The 20,559-nt window shown below is 43.0% G+C and overlaps 1 protein-coding gene across 7 annotated transcripts in view; it reads left to right on the top strand.

Annotated features, from left to right (window-relative positions):
* Positions 1 to 20,559, top strand: part of STARD13 (StAR related lipid transfer domain containing 13) — a 310,401-nt gene that overhangs the window by 218,306 nt on the left and 71,536 nt on the right. Inside the window, exon 1 of one of the 7 annotated variants that reach the window (XM_021286179.2) lies at positions 5,000 to 15,103. The exons of 5 other annotated variants lie outside the window; for them this stretch is intronic. The gene's annotated coding sequence lies outside the window, so the exon portion shown is untranslated. Of the gene's footprint in view, positions 1 to 4,999; positions 15,135 to 20,559 lie in introns of those variants that run through there. One more of the 7 variants, XM_021286178.2, reaches the window with a different exon arrangement.

Here is a 20,559-nt window from a genome sequence, read left to right as displayed (position 1 = left end):
GAGAATGGCTACAACACTTCACACTTTCCCTCTCTGCAGGTATAGGAATAGCCTTTTGGCAGTGTAAGCTTGTCACATGCAGCAACATGTTTTTGTACATTCTGCCATGAAGCCAGATCATGAAATTTCTGAATTATATAGTGATCTGGAAACAAACTGTCCTGCTATGCAGCTTTGTGGCTTAACAAGGGAACAAAGTTGATTGTGGTATGTAAACCTGAGATTTTCTGCCATAAGTATATCCCTGAAAATTTAAATTCTGTGCTGCTTGCAACTGGAGGTTCATGTACCTTCAGCTATGTGAGGGAAAAACATGCAAAATCTTTGCGTGCTTTGTTAGCAGTTGATCTGGTCTGAAAGGCTCTGTCTGAAGTTACCACTGTCCCTTGGCCAGCAAGTTGGTCAGGAGTGCCACCAAACCAGCATCCCTTTCCCTGCTGAAAATACAATTGCCATCCTTTTTTTCCATCAGTTGTAGCCTTTTGGCTAGTCTTCAAAGCCCTGCTGCAACCCAGAGTACAGGCACTTTCTTAGTCAAGGCATGTGCAGATCTGGTGTGTGCCGACTGGCTTAAGGAGAGAAGCCAGAGAGTGGTAGTCAATGGTGCGGAGTCTAGTTGGAGGCCAGTATCTAGTGGAGTGTCTCGGGGGTCAGTACTGGGGCCAATATTATTCAATATATTCATTAACGATTTAGAGGAGGGAATAGAGTGTACTATCAGCAAGTTTGCTGATGACACTAAGCTGGGAGGGGTGGCTGACACACCAGAAGGCTGTGCTGCCATCCAGTGAGACCTGGACAGGCTGGAGAGTTGGGCGGGGAATAACCTGATGAAATTTAACAAGGGAAAGTGTAGAGTCCTGCATCTGGGCAGGAACAACCCCAGGTTCCAGTATAGGTTGGGAAATTACATATTAGAGAGCAGCGTAGGAGAAAGGGACCTGGGGGTCCTGGTGGACAACAGTATGACCATGAGCCAGCACTGTGCCCTTGTGGCCAGGAAGGCCAATGGCATCCTGGGGTGTATTACAAGGGGGGTGGTTAGTAGATCGAGAGAGGTCCTTCTTCCCCTCTACTCCGCCCTGGTGAGGCCACATCTGGAGTATTGTGTCCAGTTCTGGGCCCCTCAGTTCAAGAAGGACAGGGAACTGCTGGAGAGAGTCCAGCGTAGGGCAACGAAGATGATTAAGGGAGTGGAGCATCTCCCTTATGAGGAACGGCTGAGGGAGCTGGGTCTCTTTAGCTTGGAGAAGAGGAGACTGAGGGGTGACCTTATTAATGTTTATAAATATATAAAGGGTGAGTGGCATGAGGATGGAGCCAGGCTCTTCTCGGTGGCAAACAATGATAGGACAAGGGGTAATGGGGTCAAGCTGGAACACAAGAGGTTCCACTTAAATCTGAGAAGAAACTTGCCAGTGAGGGTAACAGAGCACTGGAACAAGCTGCCCAGGGAGGTTGTGGAGTCTCCTTCTCTGGAGACTTTCAAAACCCACCTGGACATGTTCCTGTGCGACCTCACCTAGGCGTTCCTGCTCCAGCAGGGGGATCGGACTGGATGATCTTTCGAGGTCCCTTCCAATCCCAAACATACTGTGATACTGTGACTGTCCCTGCCACCTGCTTTTGCCCACCACACAACATTCAAACACTTGTTTACCCATTCGCAAAGACCTGTAGACTGCAGGTCAAATTAACCTGTATGATCCTTTACTGTTTGCAGTCCAGAGGCACTCAGTTGGCATGATGAAGACTTTGGAGGATGGACCTCTCAGGGGCTGGTCAGGCCTTGGGAGTTCACTCCCTGGGCCCATTCAGAAAGAGTACATGACAGAGCTCTTTTCTTATAGCCTCCCTTCTTCCCCTCAATAACTACATTTGCTTAGGCAGATGGAGAGCTGGCAGGCTGAAATGTAGGCTAAGAAGCAAGTGGTGCTAAGGAAGCCCTACCCTCTGCACATATTACATGCCTGTAGCAATAATAATTCGAGTGTGTCCATGAGCTGCACTGAGGAGTGCTTTCAAGACATACATCTCTGTTAAGCTCTTTCACAGAGTCTTTACAAGCAGCTTATGTGTGGAAAAAATTGAAAAGCTCTGGAGTGCGTCACAGATACATTTGTTAAAGCAACGTGTGTATGGCACTTTTTTGTTAACAGACTATAGAGCAATGAAAAACTTTCACTTCAGTTCTGTATTTCCATTCTTCTTAATGCTGCTACCATGTCTCTGATACAGCAGAGCTGCAGGGGTATGAGGGAGGATTAGCTCGATTCCTAGCTTTATTAATTATGCTGATATAGTTATTTTATTAAGGTCGTTATTATTTTAGCTTATCCTTGAAGGCTATGAGAGTTATGCATACAAGTAAAAACAAGTGGCATTACTCTGATGTAAATCCACTGACTCAGTTTAATATTGACAGCCTTATCTGGATTTATGCCACTGTATATAGGATCCAATTCTGAGCTTACTTCTGACTGTGAGCACATAGGACTTCTTTTTGTGAATTTGGTACTGTTTCAATGTTTGCAGTAGTCCCGTAAGTCTAGATGGTTTAAGGTTCATTCGCTGTGTGAGCTGGCCATCTGCTCTCAGTAATTGCAAATTCACTTTCAGTATTAATAAACTGTTCCTGTGTTCTTACATGTCTCTAAAATGCCTCAAGCAACTGTTCCTTCCTCATATGGAAAAGTCGCAGCAGCTGTGGGATTCACAAGGACTTCACTGCCTGTCTCTTGCTAAACTTCTGGCAGCAAATCACAAACTACAAATAACTTTTCTAACTGCCTAATAACTGCAAACCCATTAAGTGTAACTTCTGTGACATCAGAAAAAAAAATTGCCTTAAAAGAGCCCTAATGGGATTAGAGAGTATGTGAACACCTGGGGTTCCTCTCAGGGCCGCCTGCTAAGTGGAACATGTTAGAGATAAGGACCCAGCTTCTCCTTGAGCGTTGGCCAAAGGGGCTGTGTGATGCCCAGCAGAGCTGGGGCTGGAAATGTGAGGTGGAGATGCACCTCCCCATTTCCAGGCACCCCCCACCCTCTCCGTCTCCTTTGTAAGGTGGAAGGATGCTCATACCAGTTCCCACATTTTTCTTTTGCTATAAAAACAACAGAATTCTATCGTCTTAACAAAAATCTGTCTTCTTCATGAATGCAGCCACATCTGTCTGATATTTATTTAGCCTCCTTTGATACAGGACGAGTCCCAGGAATTGCTCAGGGCCCCACTTTGCACAGTGCTTCCCGGCTCACTGGTTTAGGTCTCCTGCTGCTCAGGAGCTGCAGGCAACGCATCAGCTCTGGCATGGCCATCCCTGTGCATCACCTGGGGACAAACCAAGCACCATGGCCAGAGGGTCCCCATGAGCCCACGTGGAGACAGGGCTCAGCCTCAGCCCACCACAGCGAGGGGGCCTCAGCCAAAACACTGTCTCCTGCACCTGAGTACTTATCAACAGCTACCACTAAGTACCCTTGTAAAACACAAAAGCCAAAATCCCCTTCCTCCCTGGACTGCTCAAGTTGTGTGTGTATATATATATATATATATATATATATATATATATATATGTATGTCTACCTGATCACAGCCATCAAGGGGCAAAGTGGCAATCACAGTTTGCGTAATACCTTGACACTTCGAGGTATCTGCCCACAAACCAAAAGGGACTTAAACCCACAGTCACCAAATCTTAATAGAATATATGACCACAGGGTTACCAAGTACTTGAGGGCAATGCAAGGAAGAGGCATAAATATACATTTTCACTGAAATCGTTGTTTTTTATTGGGCTGCCCTGAAATTTCATTTTAGGAATCGTATGACATGCTGTTTAATGATCTATGGCAAAAATGGAAAACATGTCAGAGGTCGCAGAAGACACAGAAGTACTTAATTAATCCAGATGGCAGAAGATAAAGGGACTTGAAAAGGACATAATTAAGCTAGGTATATGAACAGCACAACGGCAGATGAAATTCAACATTGCAGAAAGCAAGGCAATCAATAACTGCAAGGAATAATCTGATCTACATTGACCCTTTGTGGGTTTCTAGATAACCTGTCACAAATTAAGTTTGGAAGAAGACATTTCAATTTGATTTCCAGCCCTAGGATTTGCAGGGCTGTGTTCCTTTGCCTTTTGAGGAAGTCAGATCTGAATGTCCTCCCTTAGAGCACAGCTCTGTGCAGGTCTCATCTCCAAGTTTTTGCTGATTTCTTCGTCTTGCTCACACAGGGGTGTGATGTGAATAACCCAGTGAACACCAGTTTAACTCAGTTGAAACTGGAGGAACTGAGCTTTTGCCAGTATTGCTTCTTTTGCTTATACTATCTCTTTGCACTCCTTGGCAGATCAAGAAACATCCTCAGGTCTCCTGCCCCCACACCAGCCTTCACCATGGTTTATCTGTGCACATGTGTTTGTTGCTTCAGTCCTCCAGCAAACTCCGCTTGTTAAATCCTGCTTATGTTTGACATCCTTTCAGTTGACTGCTGCAGCTTGTCAGGCCCTATGAGCGATGCTCAGGAAGAAGAATTGGTTTTAAAAGTGGCCCATTATGTTTTACTACTCACTGTTTACCTTGGGCTTATCACAGAGGAGTAGCTTTCTTCCAGCCAGCCACACTGTGCGCTGCTCATCATCATCCTCCTCCTCCTCCTCCTCTGGGATGTCCTGTTGCAGGTGAGCAGAGCTGGCTGCCCGCAGCAGATCCTGCTGCTCCCGCTGGCCTGCCAAGGCAGGATACCTTGCTCTACAAACGAGATTTTACGATTTTAATCCCAGAAGAAAAAATTTCCCATTTTTGGTGTTTTCTATTCCTCACCTCCTTTCAGTGGGTTCGCACAGCTGGGGCCAGGGCAGGCATAAGGGCTTCACGGCCTCTAGCGGGCAACGGCCAGAGCTGCAGGACTTCTCAGACACCACATAAATCCATGGAAAACTTTTTTCTTTCTTTTTTTTTTTTTTTTTAAAGCCTATGTTTTCCCTGGTTCCCTATGGAAACGGGGTTTATACAACCACTGCCTCTGCGTGCACTGTCTCTACTTCACACCCTCAGTAAAGCTGGAGCCTGATTTCAGGTTAATTTGACAGAGGTGCAGGGATTTCACATCCAGTGCCTCTAGGGCTTGTGTCAATAGATGTGCCTGTGTCAAAGAGAATTTTAGCGCTCTTTCAAACAGGAAGGCTGTTATTGTGCAGCTCCACACACTACAAGTCTCCAAAAAATCAGCATTGAAGAGAGATTACACGTATGGAAAAAGCTGCTTGGAAATCTGCTTTGAATCAGCCTTATTTGTACACGTGCTCACGGAAGTCCTCATCCTTAATTTTATTTGATAATTTGGTTAGTGTGTAGACTCAAAGAACATCACGTCTCTTCCGTGGCACTGTCAGTCCTGCTGGGAAGGGAGATGGGAGACACTCCAGGTTGCTGGTACTGCCCAGATGATCACAGCAACGGCTTCATCACTTATAAATCTAAACTGGTGCTGGAAAGACACAATTCTTGTATTTTCTTTCTGGTTTTAGCTTCCCTATTCAGGCTAGTTTATAACAGCACTCATTAAAATATAGCACATACAAATGAAGTTCGTAGATTCTTCATCAGAGTTCAGACAAGCTGTTCCCATACATCAGAAAGAACAAAGGAATGAATATCCCTTTAACCATAAATCCATTAGATTACTTAAACTGAAGAAAAGCTTTTCTGACAAATGGTTGCACGAGTGATATCTTTTCTCCCTGTTCTTACTTTGCTGTAATAAAGAGAGAAAAGATGGCTGGACTGTAGGCTCACTTGGGATTAATCCAACAAAATAACAGTCCTTCAAGTGAACAAGAGGGATGCATATAATCTCCTTCATTGTGTCTCACTTCTTGTTGCATTTCATTTTTGTTTGAAAGCCTCTTTCTCGAGTCCGAGGTTGGATGTCTTGCTTTACTTAAAGCATCTGAAAGTATTATTTAAACACAGTGAAATGGTTTTATGTTGAAATTGTAGGTAGGTGATCTGTAAGTGTCCCTCAAGTGGTTAGGATCTGACTTCTCATTTTAAAAGCACTTATTTCTCATGTGTTACAAACACTTGAAATGACAAAATTACTGGTAATGACTTTTCAGAGTTCATACCACAAATGCCAAGCCAGAGAAGATTGAAAATTACTCACATTGAAACCATTCAGCTTTGTCCTTGGGTACAGAATATCTTGCGCAGAGTTTTTCTTTTTTTTTTCCTTCATTTTTCCTGGAAGTGATGTTTGAAACAAAACCACAGTGTGGCCCTTTTGTGCTAGGAAGTGTTTGTTGCTTTTGCCAAGAGGATGACAAGGCCTAGTGTGGCATCATATGCTTTTGGTACACAAAAATATGTCTAATTGGGACCATCTTAGGAGAGAGTAAAGTGTTGTAAATGTAATCAAATCTCACTGTCTGACTCTTCTGAAAAATCCCTTTTCTTTGCTCCCTTGCACTTGGGTTCTTTGTTTCTAAGATGCACTAGCGGCTTCTGTCTTGGCTGCATCAGCTGTAAACACAGCCTCATGTGTCCAGGTAGCTTCCCAGCACTGACCTATGTAATCAAGACCCTTAAAGCAAATCTCATTTTGCAGGAAATGACCTTGGGAAAATCCATTCTTTTCTGTGCCTAAAGCTGCCTGATGTACTGCCATTTTTTTGTTTTCCTTTGATTCTTTCCTTTGTTTTCCTTTGATTTTTTGCCCCTCTGTAAGGTATGCTGAAAGATCTGGAGGACAGTGGTGATAGAAATATGATCAGTAAAGATTTTTATACATGTATGTGATGAAAGAAAACCGATTTGTCAACAGCATAACTTACCAAAAAAGCAAACATTAGTTCTCTGAGTTTCTGAAAGGTCGGGGATACACTGTTTCGTACCTCAAGCATGCTAAATTTTGTTCAAAAAGAGTCTTTACATATTTAAAAAAGAAATGTTATGCTGTGAAACAGTCACAAACCAGACTCCTTTGCTTTCTCATCAGTTGGTGTGAGGATGGGAGAATCACACACTGACTGGCACCACTAACATCAAGAATTCATGCCTGTTCCTCTAAGTGCTTGTTCAAAATAAACCTCAGATATCTTGATTATGGTCTGCTAAGCTCCAGAGCAGTTCCTCAGATGAATTGTCAGCACGTAAGCATTTTTTTCTGCTGATGTTTGAGGCAGGGCTGTGCAGAAAACTTTGTCTTTTCCTGTTGCTTAGAAACAATCTTCTCCTGTGATAAGCAGCACCTTTCTTTATTTTAATGAATCCCACCTTAAAGTCTTTGGGAAATGTGTGATAGTCTGCAAGAGGTGAGGTAAGCCTCCCAGCCTTGTTTGGACTTGGTTTCGTTGCAGGAGACTAGAGGTCTTAGGCATATGGATGTGCTGTGAAAACTTAATATTTTTGATAGAAATGAAAGAGGAGGTGCTTGGACACTCGTTTCCTGCTAAGCTCTAGACTGCACTAGTGCAGCCAGTAAAAAACTTGTAACAGGAGAACTGTTTGTGGAGAGCTCTGCTTGTCTGTTTTCCTAAGTATGGTTATGAATTTTTGCATATAAATGTAAGGGTTGAGTTGCCATAGGGTATTTAAGGCCTGGCATACTCCACCCAACACACTTTCCATGAAGAGGCTTTCGGATGCTGGTAATGTTCTGGCCATGATTAAAACATTTCTGCATTTATGTGCTGCTTCTTCTTTCTGATCTGAAAATGTATTTTCATCAGGAAAATTAATACCAGAAGCGTGTCAACTTCAAGATGCCATACATCCCACTGCATTTACTTTGATATATTTTATGTGGTCTCAGATCCTGCCTGCTCATAAACAAGGCTCTTGAGAATACAGTAGTCTTGTCAGATAAATTACCTGAAATAGTCACAGACCTGGCATTGAGATTTGATGGTGGAAAATCTATACCTCAGGCTGCAGCACAGTCATTGCGTTAACTACAGCTCCTGTGAGAGATAGAAGAAGTTTCACCCTGGGCAGTGATTGTACCTGATTTCAGAAACTTCAACAGTCCAGCTAGAGCAGTATTTGGAAGGAGACCCTGGAAGTTTTAGGCAGTACAGGATGTGTCCTTGGCCATTTGCTGCTCCCCAGGCCAGCGGTTAGCTAGCGCTTGGCTGCGTATTTGGGGAACGCTCTGTTTCCATAGGTATTAGTGCTTGAAGCCATTAAGCATTCCACAGCTCTTTTACAAGAGGAGTAATTACATCCTGTCGACAGAAATTACTCCTGCTGTTTAATTTGGAAACCATATTCTTTGTTTCCAGTCTTGTATAGTTGCAAATAGCAGCTGCATTTTCTGCCCAGGGTGGTGGCACTTGTATCTGACACGTGCATGGGGGATGATAGCGATGGTGATGATGTCCCTCAGGGTGACATTTCAGGTTTGCTTGTGACTGAGGTCATTTTAAATGGTGCAGGCATATAGCTTCAGAAATTCAACTGTTCTTTGCAGCAACTAAAATAACTTTTCTAGCTCTCATTTCCCTGCAGGGGGGATCCAAGCCAGCCCCTGGGTGTATTGGGTCTTGGGGCAAATGCTGATACTGAACATTTCCCTCATACTCTTTTCTTTTTAAGTCTTTTATGTACAGAAGGAAATTAGCACTCCAGATGATTATTGTCTGTTAGTGGTGTTTTTAATTACCGATTTTCAGGACAACCAATTAGCTTTTTGCTGAAAACAAGATTTTTTTCCTTCCCTGAAGCAAGCCAGTGATTCACATTTTAATATAAACTTTAAAAAAAGTTTGACTCATGCAGCAATTCCAAGAATTGTTATTTCTGTGCTCTTTGAAGTGTTCAAATGAACTAACGAAATACTGGGTCTCTGCCATGCATGAACTGAACCTCATGTTAAACTGGGCTACTGTCATTTAAGTGCAGTAAATGACATTTTGGAGGCCCTGGAGATGCTTTGTCCCACAGGATCACATTAGCAGAAACACATGGCCATGCTCTCGCAGGTCCCAGCCTGTAGGAGCAGAAGGGCAAGGAGGAGATGCTGCTGAATTAAGCATGAGATTGCTGGTCCCCGAGAAGGGAAAAATATTGAGGAACAGAGCTTGCTGAAGAGTGTTGAGAATCAGGGTGGGATTTATGACCACTTTGGATCAAACCAAAGTGAACTGGTTTGGGCTGGGCTCTGAGAGCCCCTGCTTTGCAGCGAGACAAGCGGGTAGATCAGAAGTCATTCGGTTGCGTGATGAGTAAAACAGAGAGGCGCTGCTTGACTTTCTTAAGTGAGACTCAAACTGTAGAGTTTAGAGTTGAAAAACATTTATATTGGCTATTAAAGGGAACACATGTGATTTAGAGATATGCCATGTAAACTCCACAGATTTTCCAGCAGGAGAAAGACTCTGAAAAGCTAAATGAGTACCAAGTATAAAAGAGAGAGGGTTTCCTGAAAAATAAGTTAGGTAATACATATTTTGTTCCTTCAAAGAATGTGTTTTATATTAAAATGCAAAAGTGTATGGCTTTCTCATCAGGTGGAGATAGTACAACTGTCCTACTTTATGTAACCACTGCAATAGTAAATGAATGACAAATAGTTCAGGATGCTTTTGGGAAATGGCAGTCTTAGGTAAGAGCATCTGCTGCATGAAAACTGCCCAGGAGAAATATCCCCAATCAACATGTTATCATTACAATTTTCTGCTTTAGATTGGAACTTTCCAATTCTTTTTTTCTTTTGATTTTGCCTTGAAATATTGATTTTTATGCAGTATTTCAAGCAGTAATAACCTGGATATTATTTTTCCTTTCCCCTTGTCTTTTTTTTTTTTTTTTACTTCTGAAAGCATATCTGTGTTACACAGCACTTTATGTTCCCTCATCTCTGTAAATTTTCAACGTTTCATTGCCTTTAGGAAAAAAATGAGTGTGTTTGTAGGGCAAACCTGAAGACAGGGTTCACCTGGTCCTGGTAGCACAAAATAAAACCTTTGCCTTGAGTTTTCCTCCGGAATCTGCAAGGGTTAGCCCAGGACATGCAATAACAAAACAGGATGAAAGGAAAGCTGCAAGCAATGGGGCACTGGCTCTGTGTGCCCTGCCTCTGCATGCAGCTGGGTTTGCGGTTGTACAGTGGTTATCGGTGGCCTGGTACTGTGATTAGGGGATGGTGGCAGGAAATACTGGCAGTTGGGAAGGACGGAGAAGATCAAAGGCTTGATTGAATGTGTTTGCAGACTGGAGAATAATTGCCAGTTGTTCACAAAACGTGGCCTGACAAGGCGGCCCAGCCATCAGCTCCATCCAGCAATGTAGTTCCACAGGAGACATGAGTACATGGCACTGTGGATCCCATCTGCAATGCTGCACTCTTTTCTCGTTCCCCATGATCCATCCTCTGTTCAGCTTGTGGTGGTGAATACAGAAAAGCTGTTAGAGGGGAAATAACTTATTATATCAAAGAAGACTGAAATAGTGGCTGTGTTTTAGTCTCCTGTCCATGGGCAGAGCAAGGCTGTTCTCATTCCCTGCAACTGGAGGGTAAACACCAACAAGGGGAAAACAGCCTTTATGCTTGAGGACTGTGTAGCCCACCTGTGAAGAAGTTTCATCTGAAAATGAAGCTTGTTACCACCAGAGGAGCAAAGCTGCAGAGTACCTGTGGGGAGGAGATATTGTGAGATTCATTGTGAGATATTGTGAGCATCTTCATCTTGCTCATGCCTACAGCAGCATCCTCATGTCTGTTGCTTCTTCTCAAGGGGCACAAGGTGTTTCCAAGTCTACCTAGCTGCTCATGCATGCTGTCTTAGCAAAGCAAACTCTGACAGTAAGAAGAAATAATGTGTTCTTGAGTATCCTAAGGGTTTTATGATGTAAAATATAAGGTTTTTAATGGTTCTCTTTACCACATTATAAACAAATACGGTGCAGTCAGAGTGCCTTTAAACTAATAAAAGTTCTCTCCTCAGCAGCTTCCTGGTAGAAGGCTTGATATACTAAATTTATTCAACTCCTGAAAAGAGTCCAGGGCCAAGCAGGCATACCCATCCTGGTTGCACTGAGAAGGCCAAGCTTTTCTCTTTACAAGTGTGGTTGTGGGGAGATGAAACTATTTGTGAACTTGGTGTTTCAGCAGAGCCAAAAGACCAAATGAGCTGTTGAATATGAGACCTCCTAGGGATCTTTCTAACCTGAATTACCCCAGGGCCCTGTGATTTTATGATCCAGCATTTTCTAAGAATAAGGCAGGGCAGACTTTCACCAGAGCCCATGGAACTCTGTAGTGGCTCCTTCTGCCATACTTTCATCACAGTGTCTGTGAGCACTAAAGGTCCTTGGATGGAGTCCTAGCTCCTTGCAAAGGAGCTCTTTACACCAAGGTGAAAGGTCTTTGACAAAATCCATGTACCAAAATGTTTGCTCATGTTTCTTCTGGAGATTCTGCAAGTGTCAGCAGAGGTAGAGACTACAGATCAGAAGACCCAAGTGAAGATCTGCTGTAGCACCCTAAGCTCTTCCCCAGCAGAGATTTCTTGCTTATTGAACACCTGGGCAAGGGATCATCCTGCCTCCAGCTCTGGAGCCCTCAGTACAGGAAAGATGTGGACCTGTTAGAGAGGGTCCAGAGAAGGGACACAAAAATGATCAGAGGGCTGGAACAGCTCTGCTGTGAGTTCAGGCTGAGAAAGTTGGGCTTATTCAGCCTGGAGAAGGGAAGGCTCCAGGGAGACCTTATTGAGGCCTTTCAGTACTTAAAAGGAGCCTATAAGAAGGATGAGGACAGACTTTTTAGTAGGGTGTGTTACGGCAGGACAAGAGGTAATAGATTTAAACTAAAAGAGGGGAGATTCAGACTAGAAATAATTAGGAGAATTTTTTTACAATGAGGGTAGTGAAACACTGGCCCAGGTTGTGCGGAGGTAGATGCCGCATCCCTGGAGACATTCAAGGCCAGGCTGGACAGGGCTCTGAGCAACCTGATCTAGTTGAAGATGTCCCTGCTCGTGGCAGGGGGGTTGGACTAGATGACCTTTAAACGTCCTTTTCAACCTTAACTATTCTATGGTTCTATGATTCTGTGATCCTACCAATTGAATAAATCTACAGCTGTCCAAGTCTTTCACTTCAGATGACGTTTTCTAAGCTTTTTTAAAAGGATAATGAGACTAATTAGAAATGTTTGACCTTGTGTACCTGACCTAGGAAGTCACAGTTTGGGAAGTACTCTCTGATTTTTTGTGGCAGTCAGATCTGGTATCCAGTCTTAGCAGATCTCATGAGTGTCCCCAGGTGAGGGGGAAGGGAGGGCTGCAGTATCTGCACAACAGTGGCTACTGTAGGGCTGTGTTCACAATTAGCAAATAGTGTGGTCTAACAGGAGAAAATTTGCAGAGACAAACAGTTATGGTAAACCAACATCTCTGCCACCACCTTTTGCTGCTTTATTGTGTATTTAGTCTAGTTTGAGCCTGTGAACTGGACACTCACTAGTGGTGGGAGCAGATCGTCCCATTCATCCCTGAGGATCTCAGTGTACTGTCTGGAATTGAAGCACATGAAGGACCATGTAGAATAAATATATTTCTTTTCACCTGCAGCAGGCTTTTCTTCTTGTTATTCGGATGATGGTGAACAGTCTCAAGGCAGAGAAAGACCAAATCTTGCCCTATGTAGCATAAACATACTCCAGGCAGTAGACAAAATGCTCTGTAAAAGTCCTTCAAAGAGCGCCATCCCAGGTTCATATGGTGCATGTCACACTGTGGTATCAAGCTTTTAATCTGCTCTTCCAGCCTTTGCTAGAGATTCAAAATTCTGTTATTATTCAAATGTGTAAGTACCACTGATTGGTCTCATTTATGGATTTTCAAGTGCGTTTTAAAGGTCAAGCAAGTAATTTTAATCAGTCGTGTGCTTTGACAGCTGATAATATTGAATGTACTGCAGCACCTGGAAAGCAGATTAATTGTATTTGCCATTACACGTTTGGATCTGGTGCAGGGATGGTGCTTCTCCCCTGCCTGTTTCACTCTCCACCATCAAGCTACTGGCACTGATCAGCCAGTGCATCCACGGGAGAGCACTCTCGTTGCAGCACTTCAAATCTGAGTCACAGCTGCTTGGACAGGGGCCCAGGACCCATGTCTTACTGCTGCTGATTAAGAGAGTAGTAGCTCCATAAGAGTGGTGCTGCCCTCGGCTCAGAGCCTTCCTGGCTACTTAATCCATGTGCCTTTCTCTTAGGCTGCTTGGCTAGTTACCATTTGGAAACTAGTCTGAGGTAGTTGTTCTCAAATTTTTGTGTGCAGGCCACTCATGTGATGGTTGTGGAGAGCTGTCAGATTGCATGATGACAACTGACTGACCTCAGTTACTGTCTGCAGTATTGTAAGCAAAGAAAATGAGAATATTTTCCCATTTCCACAAATGGCAGTCACAGACTGGGAGAAAAGCTTGGCCTCGGGTGCTGTAACATCAGCTTCTACCATGTGAACTAAAGGGCTAACTGCATCACTCATGGGAGCAGTGGTACGTACAGGGGTGGGCAGCAAAGCCCGGCACGAAACAGATGGGATTCTTCAGCTTAGGGAAAAAAAGAGAGTTAAACGGGATCTGACAGAAGCCCGTGAAGTTGTATATGGTGTGGAAAATCTGAACTTGTGAGAACGGCAGGGCATGTAATGAAGTGGTTAGAGAGCTGGTGTAAGTGGACAGGAGTGCTTTTTTTGGTGTTTTACTGCTTTGTTTTGGAACACATTAGGGTTGGGCAGAAGAGACCTCAAAAAGGGACGAGATCCACTCATACAAGACCGGCGACGCAGCTGCCCGGCTCCAGCTCCTGGCTGTGGAAGCCCCCAGGTCCTTGTTTGCTGGGAGCCGAGCAGCACAGCTGGGAAAAAGCTGCTCCTGGCACATCTCCCACCCTTCCTGAGATGCTGGTGGAGTTGAACCTCCAAGGGTCCTTCATGGAGCCTACAGCAGCAGCTCAGCTGCTCTTCAGCTTGGGCAGCAGTCAGAGGACCCTGTGTGCCACCGGTACATGGTCAGCTCTTGGCAAGGAAGGAGTCAGTTTTAGCTATGCTGACACTTTCAGCTGGGATGCGGCTCTCACCATAGAAAAACCCAAGAACCTCGGGATTTTTCAGCCTATTCAGACTGTATCCAGATCTGCCCAGTCATTTTTCATTTCCACAGCACAGTTTCTTAAGAAGATCTGGAGGGCGGAGGATTAAAACAATTTACAGTTTACAGAAACTCAGCTCTGTTTTGCTCTGTTCATAGGAACAAAGTTCGTAGCACTGGTTTTATGGTACCACCTTGCTTTTATACTCCACACTTTGTTAAACATGATAATGAGTTCAGCGCTGAATAGTGCACTTAGTGCTGTGCAGAAAATAAAAGTATTTCCTGCCCACACTTCAAAAGCGCTGCTATGATGGCAAAGGCTCTTTCAAGCTTAGAGGTGCTAGCCTAAACATTGTGTATGCTGGGTTAGTCTGTCAAAAAGCTCTGTATTGTAAATTTTAATTTATCTTTGTAAGAATTACAAGCTCCTGTTCAAAGCGAAACATTACATAAAGCAGTTCATGGAGGCAGTATGTTTTACCATATTCCCCCTCTGGAACAGAGAGGAGTTTTGTATTACATTAATCAGCTTCTAAGCCCTGAAGGTCACAATTATGCGGCCACTATTTTTCAGTATTAGTGATTTTAGTACATGATTAACTTTCATGTGTGCATCATTAAGATGAGGAATTGTTTTTGAAGTTTCAAATAGAGCAGCAGGTCTTAGCTGTAGTATTTGCCATACTTGCTCAGCCACTGTTAAAAGCGATGATTTATAGAAAATCCAGCTGTGAGTTTTCATTTCTTCAAGAGCAGGAGGCGGGACTAGAAACCAACCTAAAACTGAGCGGAGCATTGATCAGAGTAGAAATGATGTAGAGCACAGCTCCGCAGAGAACAGCGAAGCATCGTGGAAGCATTAGCTGGCAGTGATAAGGAGGCGGAAGCCACACTCGGTGACAGAGGAGCCATCTGTCAGGAGCTGGGAATCCGATTTCAAGAGAGCAGAAAATGAAGTACAGAAGAAAGTGATTTTGGTTCAAAGGTACAGTGAAGCCCAAGGATATCTGTGGACAGTAAGTTTCTATACTGCAGCAGGGATATTTAATACAGCAGCTAGTACTGTTTGGAAGGGATTTTCAGCTTTGAAAACAGACATAAGTAGCTCCTTTATGAAATAGCTTTTACTTAAAGTTTTTTATTTATTTTTAAGATGTAAATAAGCTTATCTGTTCAGGGTGGCTTGTTTAAAAACTTGTAAACAAACTCTAAAACTGCTGGTGTCCATCACTTCAAAGGGTGGTTTTGTTTAATAAGGTCACCTCGTGTGGAGGATAAGATTTGTTTGTAACCTTTCTGAAAAATATCGTAGAAGAAAAGACTGCTTTGGCATCAGTTACGAGGTTAAAAAGGGTAGGCAAGAATATTTTTTTCTGGAAAGGGGAAAGGATTTCCCACCCAAATAGATCTAAACTAACTGGAACTACAGTGTGTAAACAGCCCGGGGCTAAATCCTACCCTCACTTACACTGATGTAAGTCAGGTTTAAGTCTACTGCAGTTAATAAAATTACTCCTGATTTAATTAAGGATAGAATTTGGTTGCACATTTCTTAATAATGAAAAAGCCCCATGGTTCTTTCCAAAGTGCGTTTTATGTTCACAGATTAAGGACTTGCTTTAAAATATGTTAACATTAATAGTAAACTCACATTGTGATGTATCTTTTGTCACATATTTGTATCCCTATTTGAAACCAGCACAAAAGCCACTGTGAGATATTGTAAGCAATCCTGTTATTTCTTCTTAGCAGCTTCTCAGATAAGGGATGCAATGCTCATAGTTTCATGCTCGTTTCAGTTCGGTGGCTCGTATTTGGGGTGATATGCTTTAATCCCAAAAAGGTTTGTGAAGCTCCAGCTGGGAGTGATGAGGAGATATTAGCTGTAGCAGAAAAGTGACAAAGTTCTGTACAAGACCCCAGACTGTATTATTGGGAACTAAACTGTTCTATTACAAATTGTACAGAAAAATTACGCTTGTTGCAGTGGTTTTAATGTACGAGTTAGAAGCAGAAGCATTGGCTGCTGACTGAGGGGAAAAAAAAAAACAAAACACAAACCAAAACCCACTCACTATTATGGCCCAATATGGATGACAAAACACTGTAGCATGTGTGGGAAAATGGCTGCAGTCCAATGTCTGGAACCATTTATCTTCTGGTAGAGTCTGGAAGATGACTGTTTTATGTATTTTACAGAAATCCCTGCTGATTGATTTCATTTACTTAGGGGGAGGGGGCAGAGTGACTGATGGCAGGGACAACTGGGGGAAAAAAAAAGTGGATTCTTTACATTATCCTGACATCCTGTTCTGATCAGGGCTGTTGGCACCCTCAAGGGGACCAGACCATGCTGGACAGCCCGGCATGTCCTGCCACTGCTTTTGCTGCTACACACAGACAGAGGTTTGCTTCTTTTTTTCTGGGTCCCAGAGAGCTAAAAATTGTGGGTTCTGCTTACACTAGTGCTGGGCACGTTTTGGAAATTATGATTTGCAGAACTCTGAGGAAGAATGAACAGAAATGAATCCAGGTCTCTCTAGCCTGCTGGTAGCTTGGCTGATAGTGAAGGAGAGCAAAAGAATTCATGAAAAGTCTGGAGGAAAAGTCTGTTTTCAGTGTGCAGGGCTTGCTGAGATGGCTCATCATGCTCTTGCAAATGAGGTCTGCATGCTAGAATACACTTTTCTTCTGATGTTTGTTGCTAAATTAGCCGCAATTCCCAGTGTTTCTTAATTTGTAAGGAATAGTTTGTCACGCATGGTAGAGACAACCAGGATATGCTGTACATCAGTGTATTTCCTTTACCTTGCTGTTAATATTTGTGTGTGCTTTGCCTGTCTGTCTGTCAAGGTGTTTCTTTTCAAATCAGTTCACCCCACATCACAGCATGGCAGTTGCTTGTTATATACCAGGCATATCTACAGCCGTTTGCTTTCATGTTGCAAGGAAACAGTGCCAACATTTTCATATGATGAAACAAGAGTGGGGGTATATGTTTCCTAGTCAGTACTGTGCTACTGTGTTGAGGTTTAACCAAAACAGGGAGAAAATTGATTTTTCAGTTGACAATACTACGTCATTTTGTGCTCATCAATCTCTTCACAGGGTCCTCTATTAATGGTTACAATGCCAAGTCCGATGCAGGGTCACATAACAAACCTGGAGAAAAAAAAATACATTGTGTCTCACATCCAGTTTCCCAGGCATAACCCTTAGTGCAATCAAGAACTTCTTCATTGACAAAGTGGGAAAGCAAGCAAGCAAGCAAGCAAGCAAGCAAGCAAGTTCTTCTACTTTACCCCCGCTGCCAAGGAAGCTTCACATATTTGTCAAGTATTTTTATCACTTTGGTAGGAGCTATAAGTCCTGTGCTTAAACAGGAATAAACCTGGCATCACCTCCCTTCTGAACAGCATCCTGTGCTATTGCCCTGTAGTGTCACTCAGCCCGCTGAAATTCTTCAGCTTCACTGGTCATCATGTTGTCTTGGTGTGCACTCATCTTCTGTGTCTGTTTATTTGTTGAGGATGTGCTTATGGCTATCGGACATCTCTTTGTTACTCATGTGTTGACCTCTGATTTGTAAGTTTACAGGAATTTAGACTAATTGTAACCTTTTCTACATTCTTAATTTTTTTGGCCTCCTTTTCAACTACTACGTTTTGGTTGTCCTCTCACGGAACAGTTTCTTGTTGGGACCATCCCAGAAGGATAGCTGGTTTTGCTCTTGATTAATTGAGTTTGAGCCTTGCCTGGTTTTTGGTAGATCTAATTGAGGAGGGCAGTAGGTAGTGCCATGGGTTTCAGGTGAAGGTATCGGTTCTTTTCCTTGGATGTGCCACTGACCTGCCCGGAGACACAGAGCAAATCTAGTGCCCCGGTGACTTTTTTAGAAGATCTGCCTTTATCATAGTGTCCCAAAGGGGAACCACCTTCCTCATCAAGAGCACTTGCAGTGAGATAATGCTGGCAAACAGATCCAGTTTAAGTCCAGTGTCTCCCTTTAATCTTGCATTTAGGTAGGAAGGGGAAAAAAGTGGTCTAAGCTGATGAAAACTTGTTTCTTCATCCAATGGGACTGCATTCTCCTGGTAACTTGAAACACGTTTGGAGACTACCAGCCCCCAACCCTTCCTCATTTGTCGGATGGTGTGCTCAGGCTCCATCCATTTTGGCTACTGCCCTCATAATCCCTACATTTTTATTAGTCAGCTCTTAAGTCTCTTCATTACCTGGAAACATCCTTCATGTGGCCACCAAGAAGGTGCCTTCCTGAGTGCACTACATCTTCAAGGTAAAATATCTCAGACCATACTCTACACACTGCACATTATTATCTCATTTTTTTGATAAATGTTGTCCTTTTGTACTTTATTATATAGTACATGAAAAACATAGGCTGGATGATATTGCTACAGCTGTCTCTTTTTTCCTTATCAGATACATTAAAACCAGAAAATTAGATTAAAAAAAAAAAAAAAAACGAACAAAAAAAGAAGAAAGAAAGAAAAAGAGACCTCTGTAGGCTGTGGAACATTATAAAACCTCCCACTGAATGTCTGCACAGGACACACAGTAACAGCAAAACTGTTATGTACTAAAAGAGTTCAGAATAGGGGCCAATGGAATGCAATGCATGAGTGATTTACTTATTCATTTATAACCCTAACCTAGAATCGTGAATTTTTTGCTGTCCCATAAAAAGGATGACTTTGTGTGACCCTTTAAAGCCTTCAGCATTAAGTGGCATTAAGTTGATGGCTACTTGTTTTGTACCTTCAGTGAAAAACTGTGCATAAATCAAGTAGACTGTGCTTGTAATGTACTCATAATCCTCACGAGGAAAACTCCCACCCAAATCAAGTGATCAAGAATAGATTTTTGAACTCAGCAGAAAGGTCATCTCGTAACAAATATGGGGGTATAACATTCAGGCCACCCAGGCAATTTTTTTTGGCTAGGACGTTGCTGTAATTAAATGATTGTAAAGTTAAAACAATAATAGGATTCTGACTTAAGCAGATAAAAGCCAGGGGAGCTACATTAAACTCTGTTTCCAACCACTGGACATATCCAGATGAGCTAAGCTCACTTGTTGCTTGAAGAACATTTTTGCACAGAGAGACAGACAGGATGGGCTGAGGTTGAGTCCTGAATGTTCTGGGGTTTGCATATTTAAATCAAGCCCTTAGCATTGTTTTGTTCCTTAATTACCTCTGGATTGTTGATTTATTGATGCTTTTGAAGGCAAGCGCACTCAATAAAACAACATCATCATCCTGTGTCACATAAAAGCTTCTGTTAAATCTGTGGACATTATAGACAAAAGAAAAGGATTGATTGAGAGGACTTTTGTGGAGGTGGTCTTCCACTTGCAGGTACAAACAGCAGCAGCTGTCTTTTGGAGGTGGTACTGAGTTACTGAATAGCAAATGAAAAGGAAAGTCTTGTGAAATCACTGGTCAGGGCTGTCTCAGTTCTTGAAATCTGCCAACATAGCCAACAGTTTGGGCAGAAGGTGAATGGGAGCTAGTGGTCCTGCAGAAGGGGTTAGTGGCTGGAGCATCTTCATGGAGCACTGATGAGAGGAGCAAAGGCTGGACTAACCTATTCCATAGGAGATGGCCCTTCCATTTGGAGATGACTTTGGGGAAAATAGAAGTACTATTTGCTTGAGCACTTGTTTTGCAGGCTTTGAACAGGGATGAAAACCATGAATGACAGCCCTTTACCAGCCATGAGCACTGATGTACAGTGGAAAAGTCATAACACAGTCCCACCTGGCTTAGTTTTGGGGAAATACTTGGAGCTTTCCCTTACTCTCTGCTTGGGCCCCATGCCCACACCCTAGACCCCAACTCCAAAAAGCTCCTCTGCATTTTCTTTTTCAGCACAGCAGAGCGTAGCATCCAGGCATTACTCATCTCTCTGTGTCTCTCCTGTGTCTTTGTGTCCCAGCAGCTTGGACACCTAGAGCAGCACATAAACCCTCGCCTGCCAGAGAAGAAGGATTTAGCAAATTGTTTGTTCAGAAGATATTAATTCATCAGATCCCCTCCACCAGTGGCTAATGACCTAGGTGGGCAGCTCTGTTGTATTAATTTGGTTTGCAGGAATACACACACAGGTGAACAGGAGTGAATGTGGTACAATGGTGTGTACCTCTCTTGTGCTTCTGAGCCACTGAATTCAAAATACAGATGTATGTTGATATTTAGCACTCACATAGTGCATTAAATCACCATAGGCCTGTAGGAACATGACTAATTTATACATCCAAATTAATAGAAGAGGTAATCACCCATAATAGTCACTCTTTTCATCACTTAACCCAATGAGAAATGAAGACACTATTTTGTTTGGACTGTAATTGCTTATACATACCTGAAAATGCTATCCCGTATTCCCAGTTCTTTGTAAAAACACCACGAGTTTGTC

This window comes from Columba livia, chromosome 1 (assembly GCF_036013475.1).
Source record: "Columba livia isolate bColLiv1 breed racing homer chromosome 1, bColLiv1.pat.W.v2, whole genome shotgun sequence".
NCBI lineage: Eukaryota > Metazoa > Chordata > Aves > Columbiformes > Columbidae > Columba > Columba livia.
This window is presented reverse-complemented; position numbering and strand designations above follow the sequence as displayed.